The 26731-nt window shown below is 43.9% G+C and overlaps 1 pseudogene; it reads left to right on the top strand.

Moving 5' to 3' along the window:
• The first annotated feature begins 2544 nt into the window (after positions 1 to 2544).
• Positions 2545 to 26731, top strand: LOC124016911 (annotated as a pseudogene).

Below are 26731 nucleotides of genomic sequence, written 5' to 3'. Positions count from 1 at the left end.
AGATTGAAGAGATTTGACAGCATTAGACAATTCTTCAACAGTGATTGGTTGTTCTAATTTTTTAACCAAATCCCGGCTGACAAAAGGCACAGGAAGTGAGTGGAAGAAATCATCCAATTCCAATGTATCCGCTTTACATTATGAAGTATATATTCTTGAACTCATCATTGATCCCTCTAGGATCTAATGATATCCCAGATGATGTATGAATTTTAGGAATCTGAAATGATGATAGTTGACGTAACTTGTGAGCTAATAATTTACTGGCTTTTTCTCCTTGTTCATAGTAAGTGCTCCTAGACTTGACAAGCAGTTCAGTAACCTGGTCTGTTAATGTGTCAAATTCTGCTTGCAGAGTTAAACGTTCCTTGTAAATATCCGGGGATGGTGAAATGCCATAAATGTTGGATGTGCGCTGTGTTAAGAAACAGTGCGGCTTGGTTGGGTATCGGAGGATGCATGACTTTCAACCTTCGTCTCTCCCGAGCCCGTACGAGAGTTGTAGCGATGAAACAAGATAGTAGCTACTAAAAACAATTGGATACCACGAAATTGGGGAGAAAAAGGGGTAAAAATTCAAAAAAAATAATAATAATGGTATGGGAATAATAATGCATTTTATTTTGTAATGTGGTTTCTTGCATCAAACAACACATTTTCAGTGACCTTGTGTGAAGGACATTTGGATAAACAGGTTAATGTCAAGTCCAGCATGTTTTTAAAAGTCTTGTAGACTGAATGACAGAAAAACAATTTCCATGTTCAAATGTTATGGTATGCATTTTATCCATTGTTTTTGATGGAAGGCAACTCTGATAGGCCTACAGTATGATCAAGTAGCCTACTTCACCACTGACTGACAGTGTAACTTAAAGCTGGTACAGCCTGTGTTCACAGCAAACGTGCACTGGAAGTTGCACAGACCTAACATTTGATCAGTGGTAAAAACAATATGTGGGAACATTGGATGTGACCACATACTTCCACGAGAAGGTGGGAAACGCTGTCTCAGGCGCCGCTCCAGAATCTCCCATAACTGTTCAATCGGGTTGAGATCTCATATACACACCCCCTTTTGAGACCCCTCTTTCAAAGTCACTGAGATCTGCTCTTTCAGCCATGGTAGCCAAAATATTTGGTAACTGGGCATTTTTATGCATGACCCTAAGCATGATGGGATTGCTTATTTAACTCAGGAACCACACCTGTGTAGAAGCACAGGCTTTCAATATAATTTTTATCCCTCATTTACTCAAGTGTTTCCTTTATTTTGGCAGTTATCTGTATGTGAGCAAGTATACAGTCATTGGAGCAAGCACTAAAAACACTGTTTCACCTGGACATTTTGTAATGCTTCAGAGGTATTTTTGTATTTAATTTACTTTTATTTAACTAGGCAAGTCAGTTAAGAACAAATTATTATTTACAATGACGGCCTACAGGTGGATTTTGGCTGATTGTTTTGTTGTAGCCTAGGCCAGATAAGATACTAGTGCATTAGGGCATCTTGTCGTTCCATATTGTTGTTAAAAACATAGCAAAATAGTACATTTTTAGTTTTGTAGAACGCGCAAACGCGCATGTAATATAATGGATCTACCTATTTACTCTGCATGATGGCAGGGAATATTGTCTAGTATAAACAATGGAAATTCAATGGAAGTATTTGCATCGAGTTTCCCACCACCCCACATCTGTCCTTTAGTGCGTCTCTTGGTGCTGTTGCCATGGAAACGGAGCAGACCTAATTACTGCTTGAGTCTCCACCCTGCGAGAGAAAAAAAAGTCTATAGTCATATGGGAAAAAAAGTATATAATCCTACCTGCCGAGTCTAAACCAACGTTGTCTTTTGGCCTACAGAAATATACCATACAAATGAAAAGTTGCCTTTAGTCTATAGAGAATTCGATGCAGGCAAGTCAAAACGATAGGGTATTGAATTGCATTGTTGATATATCTACTGGTCTGAATAAATATGGATAGCAAGACAGATGCACAGCACTGTAAATACAGAAAGCTAAAACATACATGGCTAAATATACGCACAATCCACAAGACAGCACTTTGCAATCCATATTGCGTTTCATACAGTTAGTGTGCTGTATAATTTATTGCCCGGCACAGCCAGAAGAGGACTGGCCACCCCTCAGAGCCTGGTTCCTATCTTGGTTTCTTCCTAGGTGTTCTGGCCTTTCTAGGGAGTTTTTCCTAGCCACCGTGCTTATACACCTGTATTGCTTGTTGTTTGGGGTCTTAGGCTGGGTTTCTGTACAGCACATTGTGACATCGGCTGATGTAGAAAGGGCTTTATAAATACATTTGATTGCATGGCTCACGACGACAGCCTGTGTAGGCCTATTTTCTTTCTTTTGCTTATCCTTGACCGCGTGTCTTTGTTTTTGAATTGATTTAGATATGCTGTTGTAATTTAAACAAAGACATCACAAAGTTTGCGGCAGAGTATGTTCATATGTTTCCTCTAATCGCTGAATTATATGACCAAGTCCATCGGTGCGGGACGCCTTTTCCTCTTGACAGCCCCAGTTTGAGAAAGTGAATGATCGAGCATGCGCAGTTTAGGTTTGTGACATATTGCAAGGAAGCAGAGAACAAGAGAGGCTTGCGAGGGAGATGTTTTAAATTTACTTGGAAAAACTAGGAAACGGTGAGATTCATGTAAGTTTATAAAATGCTTAGCTAATATTTACAATGTACTAACGGGCAAACGTATTTTCAGCTGCCTTAGTGGCTCACGTGTGTTTTTTCCTGGTGTCAAAAAAGCTGTGTTGTGCTCTATTGAGTACGCAGCGCCATACTAATACTTGACATTTCAGTTGCAAACTTGCTCGTGGACAGTGGGAACGGTGTGCAAGCTTCGCGCACCCGATCATTTTCATTGCACAGATTGATATCCACGATCTCTTTTCAATGTTGTGAATTCAATTTTGATCACGACCACAATATAGAATTTAAAGTTGAGCTGGGCGCATGACGCCTTTGCCTACAATATTGTGTCAACAGATTGTCATATTGCTGATGCTGACACAACCTTTCCCTTAAAAGTCTGACTAGTTTTTTTTGTAGTCAATGTTTTATTTCATGGTTGTCTGGTTGTTTAGCTTGCAATGTATCATTGCAAGCGTGTAATGTAACATTGAAAAATAATATACAGTGTAGCCGATTACAACGTTCCAGGCTATTCTGTGGCAAAATGTGACCTATACTGTTTATTGCAACCTAACATAAACAAAGTATCAACATATGTGTAGGCAGGCTTTAGCATTTTTGTGCTGGTTTTGCCACGCCATGGTCTACCTACCCCTTTTCTGAGATGGGACGTCGTTAACCTACTGGCGGGAACACCTGTCACTGCAGGCGGGAGGCAGAGTATGCTATATATATATATATATATTAGTGCAGTTTATAACTGTAAAAGTGCACACTCGTCGTTTGATATCACTGCTTTGTCACATTGACGTTATCGGAGGATATCAGGCAGGGATTTCTCAGGATGAGTTCAGTTAATGACTTCTTAAATTAATAAAGATGTCAACAACTCATAGGCTGATCGAAGGCTGTGTGTGTGGTAGGAATGGGTCTAGGCCAGACAGCCTGCTTTAAGCAGGGCTCTAATCCTTCCTGAGACTGATCACCCCTGACAGAGAAGGGAGAGAGATGGACAGTCTATTGAATTGAAAGAAAGCTTAAAGGCAGGGCCGGTCCTTGACGTTGAAAAGACGTCTAAAATATTTTCCAGTTTAGGTTCTGAATTATGGGGGAACAGTAAGTATTTTCCAGGACGTTGAAAAAGCATGAAAGACATTGAAAAAGACATATATTCCGGATGTTGAAGTCAGGTTCATTTTTGGTTATGAATGAAAGTTTAAAATACGTGTTTCCCGTATGTTGAAAATACCTATTTTCTAGACTTTTAAAATGTATATTTTCCGCACGTTGAAATCCTGACCGGACCAAAAATCAATGTCCGTTGATGTTGAAATCTGGTCTGGACCGCACCGAATCTGAACCAAACATAGACGTCCATGATTGGTTCATATTTGGTCCGGACCAAAATCCAATGTCCGTGGAAATCAAGGCTGGTTCAAACTGCAACAACAACAAAAACGACCTCCAAAAGGCGACGGCTAAGTGGTAAGCCTACAGTTTGTAAAACACCAAAACAATACGTCGGTTTCTGTTTACTTGGGTGTGGCCTACCATGTCTGCCCGCAATGGAATTTTATGAATGCCCATCCATGTGGTAGGCCCACCATTTGTAAAACAGGCCGTTGCATTGACTGTATTAGTCCTTATTCCTGTGTTAAATCAATTTGACTATTTTAAGCTCTGAATATCAGTTACCCAACTTTATCAGGAGTTATTATGAGCCTATTTGCAATGTGTTTACACAGCAGGACATGCAGAAGTATCATATTTTTTCGCATGATCAGCTTGTCAAAAATGTACAGATACCAACTTGAAACCACTGACCATGACAATGGGGTGAAACTCCTGGACAACAGTTGTGAATGGCCATTCCATATTGTCCGTTTTACTTTGACCTGGCCTGTTTTTAGGATATTTTTGTTAACATATCTTTTATTTGATTGGGCAGCATTTAGGTTAGGCTATTTGATTGGGCAGCATTTAGGTTAGGCTATTTGATTGGGCAGCATTTAGGTTAGGCTATTTGATTGGGCAGCATTTAGGTTAGGCTATTTGATTGGGCAGCATTTAGGTTAGGCTATTTGATTGGGCAGCATTTAGGTTAGGCTATTTGATTGGGCAGCATTTAGGTTAGGCTATTTGATTGGGCAGCATTTAGGTTAGGCTATTTGATTGGGCAGCATTTAGGTTAGGCTATTTGATTGGGCAGCATTTAGGTTAGGCTATTTGATTGGAGAAACCTGCATGATGTAAAAAGTGTCAGTCTCAATACATTCATACAGTCTATCTCCAGCCTGTAGGCTACAGAAAAGGCCATAAACTTTTCCGTAGCACGCGCTAGCACGCGCTCCAGCAGGTATATTTCACTGGTCACCCCCGAAGCCAATTGCCTTTCCTTCCAGTTCTCTGCTGCCAATGACTGGTACGAATTGCAAAAATCACTGAAGCTGGAGACTCGTATCTCCCTCTCTAACTTTAAGCACCAGCTGTCAGAGCAGCTCACAGATCACTGCACCTGTACATAGCCCATCCAACTACCTCATCCCCATACTGTTATTTTTTCTCTCTCCTTTGCACCCCAGTATCTCTACTTGCACATTCATCTGCTGAACATCAATCACTCCAGTGTTTAAATTGCTATATTGTAATTATTTTGCCACTATGGCCCATCTTACCTCATTTGCACACACTGTATATAGACTTTTCTATTGTGTTATTGACTGTACGTTTGTTTATTCCATGTGTAACTCTGTTGTTTGTGTCGCACTGCTTTGCTTTATGTTGGTCAGGTCGCAGTTGTAAATGAGAACTTGTTCTCAACTAGCCTACCTGGTTAAATAAAAGTGAAATACAATTTTGGGGTGGAGCACCGCAGCGATGTGTCTCTCCAACAGCACCCTGGAGGGGCGCGCTGGGAATGGACAAGCAACATATTTTGCACCCCAGCCTTTGACAAAGTGGGCACTGCTTATCACAGGGCGGCATCAACCCTCACCTAAAAATCCCATATGCCACTGGTTGAGAGAAATTGTCATTGTTTTGGGGCAGAATGATGTTTTGTTGTTGGAGGTGCGTCTTGGTCAGTTTAGCTCAGAAAATGCCGCCCTTGTCAATCTGCCGCCATAGGCAGATGCCTAATGAGCAGGCCGGCCGTGCCTAAAGGTCCCAAATTCAAAACGGACAGCAACTCTCCTCTCAACCTACCTAAATCTTCATGAGTGCTAACCTTTTTTTTGTCTTGGAAGTGGAACTGTATAAGTGTGTTGTAGTTACTGAGTACCAGGCACTAAACACAGACATGTATATTTAATGTCGTCTTTGTATCTTTTTCAGTCGGATCTAAAGTGGTTTTAGCTACTGCTAATACAGTCTTCTGGGTGGTGTTGGGAACACAGTGGGGGGGGGGCATCATGAACCCCGAGGCACAGGAATCTGGTGAGTCTCACAATGGTTCAATGGCATTGGTGTATTTTTCTGTCTTTATAAATGAGTTTGTGTGTCTTTCAGTAGGGGGCTCTGACCTGGAGTCTGACTTCAACTGGGATGAATATCTGGAGGAGAATGGACTATTGGCAGTTCCACATCACGCCTTCAAACACGTATGTCTTATTTCACTGCATCAGGGCCCATTTGCAGATATGGTACTTATAGTTAGGGCCCAGTGTTTTTCCTGGTCACGGCCCTATTTATTGTATATCCACTCACACATGAATTATAGTTGTCTTTCCCCTTCCCTCCCTGTCAGGTGGACCGTAGCCTGCAGACAGGGCTGGCCCCAGGGATGATGCTGGAGGTGTCTGTGCGTTCAGAACCTGACCAACCCTACTGGGTGGCTACCATCATCACTGCCTGTGGCCAACTGCTGCTGCTGCGCTATGAGGGTTACCACGACGACCGACGTGCAGACTTCTGGTCTGACATCATGACCTCTGACCTCCACCCTCTGGGGTGGGGTAGGCAGCAGGGGCGACCAATGAGACCACCCAATGGTGAGGGGGTGACATAGGGGTTAATGGCAATATACGTTTGTGTTGCTGTAGACCGGTTGGGCCCTGTGCTCAAATAAATGTATTGGAATACACTGTTTTTTTTTTATATACAGTTGAAGTCGGAAGTTTACTTACACCTTAACCAAATGCATTTAAACTCAGTTTTTCACAATTCCTGACATTTAATCCAAGTAGAAATTACCTGTTTTAGACCAGTTGGCATTACCACTTTATTTTAAGAATGTGAAATGTCAGAATAATAGTAGAGATAATTATTGATTTATTTCATCACATTCCCAGTGGGTCAGAAGTTTACATGCACTCAATTAGTATTTGGTAGCGTTGCCTTTAATTGTTTAACTTGGGTCAAATGTTTCAGGTAGCCTTCCACAAGCTTCCCACAATAAGTTGGGTTAATTTTGTCCCATTCCTCCTGACATGTATGGTGTAACTGAGTCAGGTCTGTAGGCCTCTTTGCTCGCACATGCTTTTTCAGTTCTGCCCACAAATCTTCTGTAGGGTTGAGGTCAGGGCTTTGCGATGGTCACTTCAATAGCTTGACTTGGTTGTCCTTAAGCCATTTTGCCACAACTTTGGAAGTATGCTTGGGATCATTGTCCATTTGGAAGATCCATTTGTGACCAAGCTGGAAGCTAGGGGACACTAGTTTATTTTTGGAAAAATAACGATCCCAAAGTAAACAACCTATTTGTCAGGACCAGATGCTAGAATATGCATATAATTGACAGCTTAGGATAGAAAACACTCTAAAGTTTCCAAAACTGTAAGTATAACAGAACTGATATCGCAGGCGAAAGCCTGATAAAAATCCAATCAGAAAGTTACTCTTATTTTGAAAGCTCTGTGTTCCTATGCATCCCTATTGACCATTGAAAGGGATATCAACCAGATTCCTTTTTCTATGGCTTCCCCAATGTGTCTACAGCCTTTAGACATAGTTTCAGGCCTTTATTTTGAAGAATGAGCGTGAATGACCACAATATGTAAGTGGTCAGGTGGGGGCACTCAGTGATTTATGCGCAAAAGAGAGAGGCAGCCATTGTTCCTCCCGGTCCTAATGAAAAGCCAACTGTCCCGGTTGATATATTAACGAATAGATACTTGAAAAATACCTTGAGGATTGATTATAAAAAACGTTTGACATGTTCCTGTCGACATTATGGATATAATTTGGAATTTTTGTCTGCGTTGCCGTGACCGCTATTTCCGGTGGATTCCTGGGCATAACGCACCAAACTAACGGAGGTCATTTGGATATAAAAAATATCTTTATGGAACAAAAGGAACATTTGCTGTCTAACTGGGAGTCTCGTGTGTGAAAACATCCGAAGATCAACAAAGGTAAATGGTTAATTTGATTGCTTTTCTGATTATTGTGACCAAGCTTCCTGATGCGAAGTGTACATAATGCTTTGCTAGGCTATCGATAAACGTACACAAACGCTTGTATTGCTTTCGCTGTAAAGCATAATTTCAAAATCTGAGACGAAAGGGTAATTAAGAAAAGGCTAAGTAAGCTGTGTTTCGCTATATTTCACTTGTGATTTCATGAATATGAATATTGTCTAGTAATATTTTTTTGCGCTATGCTATTCAGCGTTGCTGATGACAAATATACCGGATCCGGGATAGGTAGTTCGAAGAGGTTTTTAACTTCCTGACTGATGTCTTGAGATGTTGCTTCAATATAATTTCCACATAATTTTCCTACCTCATGAAGCCATCTATTTTGTGAAGTGCACCAGTCCCTCCTTCAGCAAAGCACCCCCACAACATGATGCTGCCACCCCCGTGCTTTACGGTTGGGATGGTGTTCTTTGGCTTGCAAGCATCCCCCTTTTTACTCCAAACATAATGATGGTCATTATGGCCAAACAGTTCTATTTTTGTTTCATCAGACCAGAGGACATTTCTCCAAAAAGTACGATCTTTGTCCCCATGTGCAGTTGCAAACCGTAGTCTGGCTTTTTTAACGCGGTTTTGGAGCAGTGGCTTCTTCCTTGCTGAGCGGCCTTTCAGGTTATGTCAATATTTGACTTGTTTTACTGTGGAAGTGGATACTTTTGTACCTGTTTTCTCCAGCATCTCCACAAGGTCCCTTGCTGTTATTCTGGGATTGATGTGCAGTTTTCACCTTCAGGCATTTGGAACTTGCTCTCAAGGATGAACCAGAGTGTGGAGGTCTACAATTTTTATTCTGAGGTCTTGGCTGATTTCTTTTGATTTTCCCATGATGTAAAGCAAATCGGCACTGAGTTGGAAGGTAGGCCTTGAAATACATCCACAGGTACACCTCCAATTGACTCAAATGATGTCAATTAGGGCACAGTCAACTTAGTGTATGTAAACTTCTGACCCACTGGAATTGTGATTCAGTGAATTATAAATGAAATAATCTCTCTAAACAATTGTTGGAAAAATGACTTGTGTTTCATGCACAAAGTAGATGTCCTAACCGACTTGCCAAAACTATTGTTTGTTAACAAGAAATTTGTGGAGTGGTTGAAAAACAAGTTTTATTGACTCCAACCTAAGTGTACAGTATGGGAACTTCTGACTTTAACTGTATACAGGAATTAACAGCTTAAAGATGCACACAATTTATGAATGTGATGTGGGTCCAGGTGTCTGTGAGAAACATGGTGACTGGGAGGCTGTCCTAGAGGGGCTCTGGCTCAGGGAGGGAGTGCACCAGCACACCTGCTGCAGGGGGTGAGTGGGAGAGGGAGGAGTGGGGACACCAGGACCATAACTACAGCTAGGACCTATTCAACATCACCTCTCATGTCAGAAAAGCTTGATTATTTTTTACATTTATTTTTCAGTATTTTTTAAATCAAAAAATGTCAACATGTCCAGGCTCAGGCAGGGGGAGACCCAGCAGACCTGTTTCCCATGGGGTGGTGTGTGGAGCTGCAGGACAGTGTGGACCCAGGGGTGGCCTGGGGGGCGCAGGTGGAGGACAACATAGGGGGCCGTCTGTGTCTGCGCTACGCTGGGACAGAGGGGCTCACCCAGTCACTGGCCAGGCGATGGGTATTCTACCTGGACCCCCTCCTGCACCCACCTGGCTGGGCTGAGGAGAACAGCTGCTCTCTCATCCCACCTGCTGGTAAGGAACAGAACTGCTTCTGCACCTTGTGGTGCACCTTGTGATGCTGTTGACCAACCCTGGTCCTTGAATAAGGTGTATTAATGCTGACCACTGTTCTCTGCTGACCACTGTTCTCTGCTGACCACTGTTGCCTGCTGACCACTGTTCTATGCTGACCACTGTTCTCTGCTGACCACTGTTCTCTGCTGACCACTGTTCTCTGCTGACCACTGTTGCCTGCTGACCACTGTTCTCTGCTGACCACTGTTCTCTGCTGACCACTGTTGCCTGCTGACCACTGTTCTCTGCTGACCACTGTTCTCTGCTGACCACTGTTGCCTGCTGACCACTGTTTTTGTTTGTTTGGATGCTTTGTGTGTGTTTAAGTATTAATGAGAGTTACTTAGTGATAATGTCACTGCTGTGTTTCAGTGCTTTGTGGTTTGCGCAGTGAAGCAGAGTGGGAGGAGGTGAGAAAGACCATCAGACAGCCTAAAGAAGAAGCCTTCAATCGAGACTTCTTTAAGGTATGCTTTACATCTCCCCCTCTGCCCTCTCTGTCTCCCTCTGACATATCTTCTGTGTGTTTGTAGGACAGGCCAGTCCTCTCTCCTCACTGCTTCTCTGAGGGGATGAAGTTGGAGGCGGTGAACCCCGCTGCCCCCTTCAACATCAGCCCAGCTACTGTCACCAAGGTAATAATATGCCCCCATGTCACCAACAGACTTTAAACACTTTTTTGCATTGAAGTGTGTAGACTACCACTGTAAGCAGTAGGCCTACTGTAGACAATGTTTCAGAATTTGTGGGCAGTGCAGCATATTTAGGTTTGGGGAAAAGTATATACAAAATATTATTGATATATCAAACAATCTTTTTACTGGTCTTCAACAATTTCCAATTGGTTTTGTCTTTCTGACATGTTCAGACACAGCAAGAGTCAAAGCAAAAGAAAACATTCTGCCAACCTCTCCAAAGACAATTGATTAAGTTCGCCTTGCATTGCTATTTCCTTAGAAACTGTCTTGGCCTAATTCCAATACTTCCAAAGTATACAGCAAATAAGGGCATTATTGTCACCATAGAAGGTGAATGATGGGCAGTTTTCATGTGGAGTTATAATGCTCGTTCACGCATTCAGTTTCACCACAGGTCTGATTTATAACGGGAAACGTGTGGTGTGCTCCCAAGTTTATAAATCTCAATATTTTTGTGCGTGCACAGTCTTTTCAGAAGTGACACATAGCTATTTAGTGTTACATTTACACAATGGTTATAAATGGTGTCACCAAAGTAACACCCACACACCTTCTTCCGTGTTTATCAATTACGTATAGTGTGTGATAGGTTGCACCTAGTTGTATGGGGCTGCAACAGTGATGTCATCATTGTGTTCCCCAGGTGTTGAATGAACAGTACTTCCTGGTGCAGATGGACAGTCTACACGGAGACAGTGAGGGGGCGGGGCCTGGCTCGTCATTCCTCTGTCACCATGGAAGCACTGAAATCTTCCCTGTCCAGTGGAGCCTTAAAAATGGGGTACCCCTCAGTCCCCCTCCAGGTGAGGCAGAATAAACCAGAGGTGTGGAGGAGTCACATGTCTTGATAGAAAAGTAAATAACTTCAGACTTGGAGCATCAAGACTCGTGACTCGACTTTGACTTGAGACTGAACTTATCTGACCAGGGTTTTGTCACTAATTTTGTTGCAGAGAGTCTCCGGATATTCAATGTCTGCTTTTTATTTTATTTTTACCCATCTAGCAATAGGTGCTCTTTGTTGCGAGGCATTGGAAAACCTTCCTGGTCTTTGTGGTTGAATATGTGTTTGAAAATCACTGATCGACTGAAGGACCTTACAATTATCTGTATGTGTGGGGTACAGAGATGAGGTAGTCATTCCAAAATCATGTTAAACAATATTATTGCACACATACAGAGTGAGTCCATGCAGCTTGTTAAAATGTATTTATTAGGGAAGTAATTTAAGAACAAATTCTTATTTACAATGAAGGCCTACCCCGGGCTAAACCAGGACTACGCTGGGCCAATTGTGCGCTGCCCTATGGGACTCCCAATTACGGCTCGGGTGTAATACTGCCTGGAATCGAACCGGGTACTGTAGGGACGCCTCTTGCACTGAGATGCAGCACCTTAGACTGCTGCGCCACTCGGGAGCCCGTTATGTGAATTGTTAAGCAAATTTTTATTCCTGAACGTATTAAGGCTTGCCATAACAAAGGTGTTGAATACTTCTTGGCTCAAGACATTTCAGCTTTTCATTTTTAATTAATTTGCCAAAATGTCTAAACGGAATTAAATCAAATCAAATCAAATCAAATTTATTTATATAGCCCTTCATACATCAGCTGATATCTCAAAGTGCTGTACAGAAACCCAGCCTAAAACCCCAAACAGCAAACAATGCAGGTGTAAAAGCACGGTGGCTAGGAAAAACTCCCTAGAAAGGCCAAAACCTAGGAAGAAACCTAGAGAGGAACCGGGCTATGTGGGGTGGCCAGTCCTCTTCTGGCTGTGCCGGGTAGAGATTATAACAGAACATGACCAAGATGTTCAAATGTTCATAAATGACCAGCATGGTCAAATAATAATAAGGCAGAACAGTTGAAACTGGAGCAGCAGCACAGTCAGGTGGACTGGGGACAGCAAGGAGCCATCATGTCAGGTAGTCCTGGGGCACGGTCCTAGGGCTCAGGTCCTCCGAGAGAGAGAAAGAAAGAGAGAATTAGAGAGAGCATATGTGGGGTGGCCAGTCCTCTTCCGGCTGTGCCGGGTGGAGATTATAACAGAACGTGGCCAAGATGTTCAAATGTTCATAAATGACCAGCATGGTTGAATAATAGTAAGGCAGAACAGTTGAAACTGGAGCAGGAGCATGGCCAGGTGGACTGGGGACAGCAAGGAGTCCTCATGGCCTGGGACATGGTGGAGGCTGGGGCAGCAGCATGGCCAGGTGGACTGGGGACAGCAAGGAGTCATCATGCCAGGTAGTCCTGGGGCATGGTCCTAGGGCTCAGGTCCTCCGAGAGAGCGAAAGAAAGAGAGAAGGAGAGAATTAGAGAACGCACACTTAGATTCACACAGGACACCTGAATAGGACAGGAGAAGTACTCCAGATAAACAAACTGACCCCAGCCCCCCGACACATAAACTACTGCAGCATAAATACTGGAGGCTGAGACAGGAGGGGTCAGGAGACACTGTGGCCCCATCCGAGGACACCCCCGGACAGGGCCAAACAGGAAGGATATAACCCCACCCACTTTGCCAAAGCACAGCCCCCACACCACTAGAGGGAAATCTTCAACCACCAACTTACCATCCTGAGACAAGGCCGAGTATAGCCCACAAAGATCTCCGACACGGTACAACCCAAGGGGGGGGACCCAGACAGGCCGACCACAACAGTGAATCAACCCACCCAGGTGACGCACCCCCCCCAGGGACGGCACGAGAGAGCCCCAGCAAGCCAGTGACTCAGCCCCCGTAACAGGGTTAGAGGCAGAGAATCCCAGTGGAAAGAGGGGAGCCGGCCAGGCAGAGACAGCAAGGGCGGTTCGTTGCTCCAGAGCCTTTCCGTTCACCTTCCCACTCCTGGGCCAGACTACACTCAATCATATGACCCACTGAAAAGATGAGTCTTCAGTAAAGACTTAAAGGTTGAGACCGAGTTTGCGTCTCTGACATGGGTAGGCAGACCGTTCCATAAAAATGGAGCTCTATAGGAGAAAGCCCTGCCTCCAGCTGTTTGCTTAGAAATTCTAGGGACAATTAGGAGGCCTGCGTCTTGTGACCGTAGCGTACGTGTAGGTATGTACGGCAGGACCAAATCAGAGAGGTAGGTAGGAGCAAGCCCATGTAATGCTTTGTAGGTTAGCAGTAAAACCTTGAAATCAGCCCTTGCTTTGACAGGAAGCCAGTGTAGAGGCTAGCACTGGAGTAATATGATCAAATTTTTTGGTTCTAGTCAGGATTCTAGCAGCCGTATTTAGCACTAACTGAAGTTTATTTAGTGCTTTATCCGGGTAGCCGGAAAATAGAGCATTGCAGTAGTCTAACCTAGAAGTGACAAAAGCATGGATTAATTTTTCTGCATCATTTTTGGACAGAAAGTTTCTGATTTTTGCAATGTTACGTAGATGGAAAAAAGCTGTCCTCGAAATGGTCTTGATATGTTCTTCAAAAGAGAGATCAGGGTCCAGAGTAACGCCGAGGTCCTTCACAGTTTTATTTGAGACGACTGTACAACCATTAAGATTAATTGTCAGATTCAACAGAAGATCTCTTTGTTTCTTGGGACCTAGAACAATCATCTCTGTTTTGTCCGAGTTTAATAGTAGAAAGTTTGCAGGCATCCGCTTCCTTATGTCTGAAACACATGCTTCTAGCGAGGGCAATTTTGGGGCTTCACCATGTTTCATTGAAATGTACAGCTGTGTGTCATCCGCATAGCAGTGAAAGTTTACATTATGTTTTCGAATAACATCCCCAAGAGGTAAAATATATAGTGAAAACAATAGTGGTCCTAAAACAGAACCTTGAGGAACACCGAAATGTACAGTTGATTTGTCAGAGGACAAACCATTCACAGAGACAAACTGATATCTTTCCGACAGATAAGACCTAAACCAGGTCAGAACATGTCCGTGTAGACCAATTTGGGTTTCCAATCTCTCCAAAAGAATGTGGTGATCGATGGTATCAAAAGCAGCACTAAGGTCTAGGAGCACGAGGACAGATGCAGAGCCTCGGTCCGATGCCATCAAAATGTCATTTACCACCTTCACAAGTGCCGTCTCAGTGCTATGATGGGGTCTAAAACCAGACTGAAGCATTTCGTATACATTGTTTGTCTTCAGGAAGGCAGTGAGTTGCTGCGCAACAGCCTTCTCTAAAATCTTTGAGAGGAATGGAAGATTCGATATAGGCCGATAGTTTTTTATATTTTCTGGGTCAAGGTTTGGCTTTTTCAAGAGAGGCTTTATTACTGCCACTTTTAGTGAGTTTGGTACACATCCAGTGGATAGAGAGCCGTTTATTATGTTCAACATAGGAGGCCAAGCACAGGAAGCAGCTCTTTCAGTAGTTTAGTTGGAATAGGGTCCAGTATACAGCTTGAAGGTTTAGAGGCCATGATTATTTTCATCATTGTGTCAAGAGATATAGTACTAAAACACTTGAGCGTCTCTCTTGATTCTAGGTCCTGGCAGAGTTGTGCAGACTCAGGACAACTGAGGTTTGGAGGAATACGCAGGTTTAAAGAGGAGTCCGTAATTTGCTTTCTAATAATCATAATCTTTTCCTCAAAGAAGTTCATGAATTTATCACTGCTAAAGTGCAAGTCATCCTCTCTTGGGGAATGCTGCTTTTTAGTTAGCTTTGCCACAGTATCAAAAAGGAATTTCGGATTGTTCTTATTTTCCTCAATTAAGTTAGAAAAATAGGACGATCGAGCAGCAGTAAGGGCTCTTCGGTACTGCACGGTACCGTCCTTCCAAGCTAGTCGGAAGACTTCCAGTTTGGTGTGGCGCCATTTCCGTTCCAATTTTCTGGAAGCTTGCTTCAGAGCTCGGGTATTTTCTGTGTACCAGGGAGCTAGTTTTTTATGAGACATTTTTTTAGTTTTTAGGGGTGCAACTGCATCTAGGGTATTGCGCAAGGTTAAATTGAGATCCTCAGTTAGGTGGTTAACGGATTTTTGTCCTCTGGCGTCCTTGGGTAGGCAGAGGGAGTCTGGAAGGGCATCAAGGAATCTTTGTGTTGTCTGTGAATTTATAGCACGACTTTTGATGTTCCTTGGTTGGGGTCTGAGCAGATTATTTGTTGCAATTGCAAACGTAATAAAATGGTGGTCCGATAGTCCAGGATTATGAGGAAAAACATTAAGATCCACAACATTTATTCCATGGGACAAAACTAGGTCCAGCGTATGACTGTGAGAGTGAGTGGGTCCAGAGACATGTTGGACAAAACCCACTGAGTCGATGATGGCTCCAAAAGCCTTTTGGAGTGGGTCTGTGGACTTTTCCATGTGAATATTAAAGTCACCAAAGATTAGAATATTATCTGCAATGACTACAAGGTCTGATAGGAATTCAGGGAACTCAGTGAGAAACGCTGTATATGGCCCAGGAGGCCTGTAAACAGTAGCTATAAAAAGTGATTGAGTAGGCTGCATAGATTTCATGACTAGAAGCTCAAAAGACGAAAACGTCATTTTTTTTTTTTTTGTAAATTGAAATTTGCTATCGTAAATGTTAGCAACACCTCCGCCTTTGCGGGATGCACGGGGATATGGTCACTAGTGTAGCCAGGAGGTGAGGCCTCATTTAACACAGTAAATTCATCAGGCTTAAGCCATGTTTCAGTCAGGCCAATCACATCAAGATTATGATCAGTGATTAGTTCATTGACTATAATTGCCTTTGAAGTAAGGGATCTAACATTAAGTAGCCCTATTTTGAGATGTGAGGTATCATGATCTCTTTCAGTAATGACAGGAATGGAGGTGGTCATTATCCTAGTGAGATTGCTAAGGCGAACACCGCCATGTTTAGTTTTGCCCAACCTAGGTCGAGGCACAGACACGGTCTCAATGGTGATAGCTGAGCTGACTACACTAACTATGCTAGTGGCAGACTCCACTATGCTGGCAGGCTGGCTAATAGCCTGCTGCCTGCTGCCTGGCCTGCACCCTATTTCATTGTGGAGCTAGAGGAGTTAGAGCCCTGTCTATGTTGGCAGATAAGATGAGAGCACCCCTCCAGCTAGGATGGAGTCCGTCACTCCTCAGCAGGTCAGGCTTGGTCCTGTTTGTGGGTGAGTCCCAGAAAGAGGGCCAATTATCTACAAATTCTATCTTTTGGGAGGGGCAGAAAACAGTTTTCAACCAGCGATTGAGTTGTGAGACTCTGCTGCAGAGCTCATCACTCCCCCTAACTGGGAGGGGGCCAGAGACAATTACTCGATGCCGACACATCTTTCTAGCTGATATGCACGCAGAAGCTATGTTGCGCTTGGTGATCTCTGACTGTTTCATCCTAACATCGTTGGTGCCGACGTGGATAACAATATCTCTATACTCTCTACACTCGCCAGTTTTAGCTTTAGCCAGCACCATCTTCAGATTAGCCTTAACGTCGGTAGCCCTGCCCCGGGTAAACAGTGTATGATCGCTGGATGATTCGCTTTAAGTCTAATACTGCGGGTAATGGAGTCGCCAATGACTAGAGTTTTCAATTTGTCAGAGCTAATGGTGGGAAGCTTCGGCGTCTCAGACCCCGTAACGGGAGGAGTAGAGACCAGAGAAGACTCGGCCTCTGACACCGACCCGCTGCTTAATGGGGAGAACCGGTTGAAAGTTTCTGTCTGCTGAATGAGCGACACCGGTTGAGCGTTCCTACAGCATTTCCTTCCAGAAACCGTGAGAAAGTTGTCCGGCTGCGGGGACTGTGCCAGGGGATTTATACTACTATCTGTACTTACTGGTGGTACAGACGCTGTTTCATCCTTTCCTACACTGAAATTACCCTTGCCTAACGATTGCGTCTGAAGCTGGGCTTGCAGTACAGCTATCCTCGCCGTAAGGCGAGCACAGCGGCTGCAATTAGAAGGCATCATGTTAATGTTACTACTTAGCTTCGGCTGTTGGAGGTCCTGACGAATCGTGTCCAGATAAAGCGTCCGGAGTGAAAAGGTCGAGGAAAAAATAAATATATGAACGGTAATTAAAAAGTGAAACCCGTAAAGTTGTCAGGTAGCAAAATAGGTTGGCAACAAAACGCACAGCAATTCGAAAACAAGCCTGACAGTATTGACAGTACTTTGACAGTATTGACAGTACTTTGACAGTATTGCCAATACTTTGACAGTATTGTGTGTGTGTGTAGGCCAGAGACACAATCTCAATTTAATCCATTTTAAATTCAGGCTGTAACACAGCAAAGTGGGAAAAGTCAAGGGGTGTGAATACTTTCTGAAGGCTCTGTATAGCCTACCATTTGGAGTTTATATTTATTCCTTTGTTTATTCAATCTGGCCACTAACATAGCTAACTAGCATACCTACGGCATTGCACAAAATGATTCTTTCAAAAACATCTCATCTGTGCTTCAGAACCAAAAAGTGGCACATTTTGACTGTTGACCAGTCATCAGCATTGGCGCTCAAAGACGGGCTCACATCCAGATGAATGACCGGACAAGACAGCACTTTAATTCTCTCAGGTTTTGCCTGGCACTTTTTTTTTCTTCATATAAAATACCATTTAGCAATCTGCTACTCACGCATCTTTACCAGAACAAAAGACTAGCTGGATATTTCAGATGGGACTAGTTTGGATGGGTTAGTTATATAGCACAGTGGTGGGTAGGACTTCTGACTACAGATAGTTCTAACCTCAATACTCATGGGATGAAGATGCAACATATTCTGGCTAACTAATTACGATATTTGTGAGGAAGAAAAAGTCTACAGACAAACCATGCTTTCCAACCGATCCTGCAACCTTCGCTGGATACAGGCACGATATCCCGAGTGGATATTGAATGCTAACGTGAATGACTTTCAGCTCCAAGTGCAAGTGTTTTTTGAAAATGCAGCACCGTTTATATCTGAAATGACAGGCGACATCTGAACAGAAATTGTGTGCACGTGCGTGCGCGGGGCTTTGAAACACTCCGTTTAAGAACCACTAAGCTAGCGAACAGATGGCTGATTTCCTGGCCAGCTGAAGGATCGGGTGCAGCACAAACTGCACTTTGTAGGGAGAGCGGTTTGCCATAAATAAATATGCAGCTCCAAAAATAGTTTGGTGATCAAGAATATTAACGGTTTACTTTGCAAGCTCACCAGTAATGGGGCATCAATCAACAATGACTAATATAGGTCTGCTGGTCTTTTGGTATGTCAAAATTCCTTGAAATTGATCAATAAAAAGGGCTGCCTGGTAGCTTAAACATTTCTTTTTAATAAAGGTTTGTTTTTTACTTGTGACTTGACTTGCCCTTAGATTGCACAACTTGGACTTGACTCGGCCGGTTCTCGACTTGTGACTCGGACCTTGTGACTTAATAATAGTGACTTGGTCCCACCTGTGGAATACACTCATCTCATGCACTGTACTGCAGTTACCAGTGAAATTTTACTGTGTTCCTGGGTATGTGGGTGTGTAGGTTACCAGGGTCAGGACTTTGACTGGGCGTATTACCTGAAACAGTGTGGCGCAGAGGGAGCGCCAGAGAGCTGTTTTCCTGTGGTGAGACATACACACACACACACACACACACACACACATATATATTATACCACTGACTGATGACAGGTGTTTTTCCTCCAGGAGCAGAGTGATCATGACTTTGTTGAGTTCATGAGGCTGGAGGCGGTGAATCCCATCTCTCCTAAATACATCCACATGGCAACTGTAACCAGGGTCAGAGGTCAGCACATCTGGCTAGGTCTAGAAGGTGAGAACAGAACAGCTGTAGAAGGGAGAGAAAGTGCTGGGTTGGAGAGGTGTAAGGGTTTTGGGGGAAGGATGTTGATCTTGTGAATATTATCACTACGACCAAGTCAGTTTTGTGTGGTAATTTCAGCTACCTGAATTCTCAGTGTTCCATTTACATAGTGTTTACGTGTTCATACCCTCCTCCCTCTGCTCTGTGTGTTCTCTCCAGGGTTGAAGCAGACGCTGCCTGACGTCATCACGCATGTGGACTCCCTGGACATCTTTCCAGTCAGCTGGTGTGAGAGTAACGGCCACCCCCTCCAACACCCCTCCAAAGCTACAGGTCAGGCTCTAAACAAGACCCTCCTGTCCATTTTGGGGATTGGTCTATGTCAGTGTTTTATCTGTCGGTTACTGTCAAATGTAGTTTGACTTTTGACCTCTTCTGTTGCAGCTCCGAGGAAGAGCTGTGTGGCCGTGGTGCAACCAGAGAAGCAGTGAGTTTTTGCAGACTGCACATTACTGAGAGAGAGTGGGAATCGAAATGAAAAAGCTGAACCTATATTCCTCTACTCTACCAACTTTGACTTGTCAGTTTTATTTCTAACTGTATGTGTATTTGGGTTTGATCCGATGGCAGATCTCAACTTAAAGCCGCGCCCCATGCAGCGAGGCAGCAGGATCTGAGCCAATCAGAGAGCGGTGAGTGTAATACCTTGTGAAAAATAATTTGTGCAAAAATAATGCGTATGAGAATCTCACGTCTGTGTCTGTCAGCAGCTCAGGGGAACGGAAAGTACAGCTGCCCAAAGATCTTCTTCAACCACCTCTGTTTCTCCGGCCCCTACCTGAACAAGGGCCGCATCGCAGAACTGCCCCAGAGCATCGGCCCCGGCAACTGTGTCCTGGTGCTGAAAGAGGTGAGTGAGACAGCAGCACACATCTACAAGCTCCTCTCAATCTAAAAATATCAGGCCAACATCCAATCTCCCCTTCCTCTCTAAGGTTTTAGAAAAAGTGGCTGCTGTACAGCTCCAGGACCATCTCAGTCTGAACAACCTACAGTATTTGAGAAGTTCCAGTCAGGTTTCTGGCCGGCCCACAGCACTGAAACGGCCCTACTCAGGGTCACCAACGACCTGCTGGTGCAGGCTCCCCCTGTCCCCTGATCCCCCTGGACTTGAGTGCAGGATTTGACACTGTCGCCCACCCCATCCTACTTGAACGCTTCCTGGACGCCACCGGACTGTCTGGACCAGCTCTGAGCTGGTTCCACTCCTACCTCTCACAGGACTGCGTATGTGTTGCTAGGTGGGCCCAGGTCCCGGACCCACCACGTCACCTGCGGTGTACCACAAGGATCTGTTCTTGGACGCATCCTGTTCGTCCTGTACATGTTCCCACTCGTGTCATTACCCGGCATGGAATCTCATTCCATTGTTATGCTGATGAACACATGCCTTGAGTAGATGGATGAAGGAAAACGTCCTTCAACTGAACAGCAGCAAAACCGAGGCCCGACATGTTGGCACCCCCCTCCAGGTCCAGCACTCACCAATAACACACCTCAACATTGCAGGACAGCACATCCCTCTCTCTCCCTCAGTTTCCAATCTGGGTGTAAAGCTTGATTTCTCCCTGACCTTTGACAGCCACGTAAAGCGTCATTCTATCACTTCAAGAACATTGCCCAACTCCGTCCCACCCTCACTCAGTCTGATGCGGAGAAGCTCATCCATGCCTTTATCTCCTCAGGGCTGGACTACTGCAACACACTCTTCATCAGGAGCCCTGGCAGGAGTCTTCAGAAGCCCCAATACATCCTGTACAGTGCTGCCAGGATCCTGGTCAGTGTGTGGAAACACCATCACATCACCCCCATCATGGCATCTCTGCACTTGCTCCCCGTCTCATTCTGGATCGACTTTCCGGTGTATTCGTGGCAATACCCCTCCTTATCTCAAAGAACTGCTCTCCCTCCAAAACCTCACCCGCACCCTCAGGTCAAGCCATAGCCTGCTCCTACACGCCCCCAGGATTAATCTCCGCTCCTTGGGGGATTAGGCTTTCATCTCGACCTCCCCCCAGCCTCTATAATGCCCTCCCGGACCACCTGTAGGCACACTTTAAAAGGGGCCTAAAGAACTTTCTCTTTAGGAAGAATTTCAGTTGATAGCTGTGCTTCTTGGTGTCCGTGTCTCTTGTAGCATGAGCTGTGTTCTTTGTGTCAGTTTCCCTGTCTAGCTGTGTCTGTTTTTGTTATTCTTTTGGTTCATTTTTTTTTTTTAAATGCACTTTTAAATTATTCTGTATAATGAAAAGCGCTTTACAAATGTAAAGAATAATTAACACACGCGCTCCTGTAGATGACTTCTCACTGACATCACCATACAGATACATAATCCACTCGTGTCCTGTTTAATTCTGTGCTGTATCCTACAGTGTGTACTTCTAACCCCCCCGTATCCTCCTGCCCTGTGGTCCAGGTGTTGACGCTGCTGATCAGCTCGGCCTACAAGCCCAGCCGGGTGCTGAGGGGAGCTGCAGCAGGACCCAGAGCTGAGGCGGCACGGCCAGGGAGAGACTCTCAAGGCCAAGTCAGTCTACCCAACCAATAGACAGACCACAGTATACACCGTAACAACACTAACATGATAGTGATACCATGACGGTTTAGATTGTACAGTGTTAGGATAAAATGAGCAACCGTAGAGAAACTGAGTTTTCTGTACGAGGTAGATTTGCTCTGTTCTGGGTCACTATGTAATCACCATAACGCCACTGTATATCGATTCAAATGTTATTGGTCACATTTAGCAGATGTTATTGTGGGTGTAGCGAAATGCTTGTATATGGTAGTAGTCATGTGATACTGAGGATATACGTTCTCTCTGCTCCATGAACATCATACTGGATGCAGGAACTGGGAGAGATGCTCTCTGCCACATTGGTCTCTTGACAGACCGTATTAATGGGTGTACCTATCCTGCTCTGGATGGTGGTGTGTAGGTACAAAGGGAAGAGTTACCGGGCCACTGTGGGGATTTCCCGTACGGCTGACCAGGTGGCTGAGTTCTGCAGGAAGACATGTGTGAGGCTGGAGTGCTGCCCCAACCTGATCACACCTCACATGGTGCTGGAACACTGCTCAGAGAACTGTTCCCTGCTCACCAAGACTAAATACAGTACGTGCTACCTTACACACACACACACACACACACACACACACACACACACACACACACACACACACACACACACACACACACACACACACACACACACACACACACACACACACACACACACACACACACACACACACACACACACACACACACACGCATGCATGTATAGACAGACACACACCAATTTGTATTTACAATGTACTTATCAATATTTAGCTATACAGTCATGAATACCACTCCTGTTATTATTTTTCTAAGATAGTTTCCTTGGTGTCTGTCTATGTACTCTATAGCTCATTACTACGGTAAGAAGAAGACCAAGCGTATTGGCCGTCCCCCTGGCGGTCACACTAACCCGGATATCAGCACCAAAGAGGGGAGCAGGAGGAAGAAGAGGAAGCCCCTGTCTGTCTGCAAAAAACGCCTGTTTACCTCTGTGGACAGCACCCCTGCTTGCTCCCCACTGGTACTGCATATACTGACATTCAACACATTAAAGTAACTGTTCAGTGAAAATCTCACTTTGAAAAGATGATATTCTGTTGACCAGTGGCGTTGATGCTGTTTAATGTTTTTTTCATGCCCCTTTTTTTCCATTACAGCATATTGGCTGACTGTCATTCATATTCCATTCACCCAGTTCAGCGATCGGTTTAGGCTACTACATGAAACTCTAATTTCCCCTATAACCATCATGAAGTTGCTACAACCTTGCCTATGAATGAAAGTTTACAACGTAGGCACACACAGGTCGAGAGACAAATTTGAGGTGACATTAAATACTGCCTTGCACACTCTTGCCTGCATCTAGCTGATATAGGGTGTAATTGTTAGTCCAACAGTTGCAAACAAGTTTCTGTTGGACAAATCCAGGTTTGTTTATACCTGTTTCGTTCTGTGTGCTTCTGTTTGAGAAAGTTTTTACAACAGAATTGGCGGAATGAATATATCCCTGATCACACAGTTCACTTTCCTAGCAGCCACGTTGTAATCCTTCTCACTTCTATGCACTCTCCTCCTCTCACCTTGTCCTTTTGCTTGTGGACTTCATTGCGCAACACATCAGCTGTATGTGACCAGGCGAGAACCTTTCCAAGCCAAACCATATTGGAACCGCTACACACAGCCTACATTGTTGTCACCATACTAGCTAAAGTAACGTCATAATCAACATAGCTAATGACTCATTAGTAAACCCACTACAATCATGCAGTAATTTTAGTGTACAGTCATTAAGCAGTTTAGCAGTTACACCAGCGGTGGCAATAAATCAGTAAAACCAAAAGCTTACCTTGACTTGGAAGAGTTCCAGTGTTGTATTGGATAGTCATAGCATCCCTCTGTTTGAGCCTGGTGTTTGAGTAGGCTAAACTAGCTAGCTGCATTTGCTAGCTAAGTAAGTGAAACTTAAATAGATTTTCTTTCTTGAAATATCTCTCTCGCCATCTCTTGCTTCTCCTTCATTTTTGAAGAAATTCATTTGTTCAAAACTCTTATCTCTTTGAGTCAACTACTCACCACATTTTATGCAGTGCTAGCTAGCTGTAGCTTGTGCTTTCAGTACTAGATTCATTCTCTGATCTTTTGATTGGGTGAATAACATGTCAGTTCATGCTGATAGGTTGGAGGACGTCTTCCGGAAGTTGTCGATAATTACTGTGTAAGTCTGTGGAAGGGGGTGAGAACCATGGGCTTCCTAGGTTTTGTAGCTGTCCTAGCTGTACATTTTTGGAAGAGAAGCTAGAAGTTTAGTTTCCCTCAACCACTGGTCCAAGGTCAGAGATTTTTGAATAGTTAAGGTTAGGATTTGGGGTGGGACGCAGTGCAATCTGATTCTACATCTGATTTTATGGGCAACTTTTATATGGAAAGTAATCAAACTCATAACTGTACTCTTTCTTTGCACCCCAGGGTAGTGGAGAGGAGGAGGAGGAGGAGGACCTGGATGAGGACTACTCTCTGAGTGAGGAGGATTCGGGCTCAGAGCAGCAGGGTGACTCTGAGGTGTTAGAGAGGAAGTCCCAGCCCGCCTCTCCCTGTCCCACCCCTCCAGAACCTCGCCTTTGGGAAGGACCCCAATTAACCTCCTACTCAGATGATGATAACCAGCCCCCCTCACCTATGGTAGTGGCTGTTGCATAATTACACACACACACACACACTGATCCTAGAACTATATATGTGGAACTCCTTGTTTTTGTGTTCTGTCTCAGAGTGGGCGGGTGGAGGTGCAGGAGAAGCTGCATCTGGACAGCAGTCCTCTGGGCTGGAGCATCACTGACGTGACTCACTTCATCAGAACCACTGACTGTTCCCCGCTGGCACGCATATTCAGGGACCAAGTAGGAGTGACACACACACACACACACTTCGGTGTGGAGAAGGCAATACACATGTGTACACACATACACACGCACAGTGCACTGAGCCATGTTGTTGTGTGTGTTGACAGGAGATAGATGGTCAGGCCCTGCTGTTGCTGAGCCTGCCCACAGTACAGGAGTGTATGGGGCTGAAGCTGGGCCCTGCCATCAAACTGTGTCACCTTATAGAGAAGATCAAACTGGCCTTTTACCAGCACTTTGCCAGCTGATGAGTGTGTGTGTGTGTCTGTGCGCATGCATTATGTACACTGTTGTTTTCAATTATGTGTATAAACCCTGGATGACTGATAGGGGGCGTTGTATTGAAGCCACCCCACAGCTATCTCTGGACATCTCCATTGTAAAAAAGAGGTTGGAAGCTATAGAATCATTTTTGACATGTGGCCAATACATAGCATCAGCAATCCAGGGTTTATATAAATCATCGGTTGTTATGTACATTATATGCTGCTCCAGGATGGACACAGCTTGTAGCCTCAGCTGTTCACCCCTGGAATATGTGACTGAATTCTGTATCTTTCAGGGATTTCATGTTTGTTTATCATTTGTTTGTACACAGTGGATGGGAATTGAAAAGCACAAGATAATTGAACAAAGTCATGATGGAATTATTTTCCATCCATTCATCACTTAAGCCTTTGGTTGAAATGAAAACCCAAGGTAAAGCATATAAACAAAATAGATCCGGATACCTGTTTAGGTACTAGTTTACCTCTTATTAATGCAAAGCCCCCTCATTGTGAAACCCTAGACATGTTGAATCTGTATAATGTGAATAACAGCACCTTATGTGGGGAGACATATTTGCACTATCATCACCAGGTTTTTACATCGGTCTACAAGGTTAGGGTAATCAATTTCACTGACTACAGACTTTTGGGGCTGGTTTTCCACACAGATTAAGCCTGGTCCTGGACTAAAAACCATCTTCAGTGGAGATTCTCCATTGAAAATGGTTCTTAGTCCAGGAATAGTCTTAATCTCTGTCTGTGAAATGAATCTTAAATGCATCATATTAGATTCTCAATGGGTTAGGCTGTTTCTCAATGGGTTAGGCTGTTTCTCAATGGGTTAGGCTGTTTCTCAATGGGTTAGGCTGTTTCTCAATGGGTTAGGCTGTTTCTCAATGGGTTAGGCTGTTTCTCAATGGGTAAGGCTGTTTCTCAATGGGTAAGGCTGTTTCTCAATGGGTAAGGCTGTTTCTCAATGGGTTAGGCTGTTTCTCAATGGGTTAGGCTGTTTCTCAATGGGTTAGGCTGTTTCTCAATGGGTTAGGCTGTTTCTCAATGGGTTAGGCTGTTTCTCAATGGGTTAGGCTGTTCTGTTCCTTTTTGTTTATGATGACTATGATCACTTTAGTTGTTTACTATAGTAAGTCAGTCACTAGTTATGTTCATGGAGTGGTCGACAGGGTTATAAGATGGTCCTGACAATTATGGACGTCTCCGATCAAAAATTCTTTTTTATTGAGGACCTGTTTGGCCTCATTTTACCTCTTGTATATTGCAGCTTGATCAAAGTATAAACTGAACCATTTTTTAAGTATTTGTAAAGATTGAATGTCAACTATGTTTAAAAGCGTTTTGCAGATTGCTTTGAGTAAAACATTATTGATTTATATAAAATAATGTAGGATAATATAAAATAATGTAGGATAATTCTCACGCTATCTCTAAAAAAATGAACTGTACTCAAGGCAGAACTGTTCCATGTTTGAGACATTCCCTGGTATTTATGCTCATTATCACCTTCCACATCAGCTTGTCATTTCATTCAGGGATGTCATTGTAAGGCTTCATGTTTCTATTCCCGTTCACTTGATCGATTACTTTATTTTACATTCCTGTTGCTCATGTTGAAAAAGTGTTCTGGTAGTTAAGTCAACTAAAAGGGTTTCTCATGAAACAATCTAAAATGTGAAG

Source organism: Oncorhynchus gorbuscha, unplaced genomic scaffold (genome assembly GCF_021184085.1).
Source record: "Oncorhynchus gorbuscha isolate QuinsamMale2020 ecotype Even-year unplaced genomic scaffold, OgorEven_v1.0 Un_scaffold_1119, whole genome shotgun sequence".
In the NCBI taxonomy this organism is placed as follows: domain Eukaryota; kingdom Metazoa; phylum Chordata; class Actinopteri; order Salmoniformes; family Salmonidae; genus Oncorhynchus; species Oncorhynchus gorbuscha.
The sequence above is the reverse complement of the archived record's forward strand: the minus strand, read 5'-3'. Positions and strand labels throughout refer to the sequence as shown.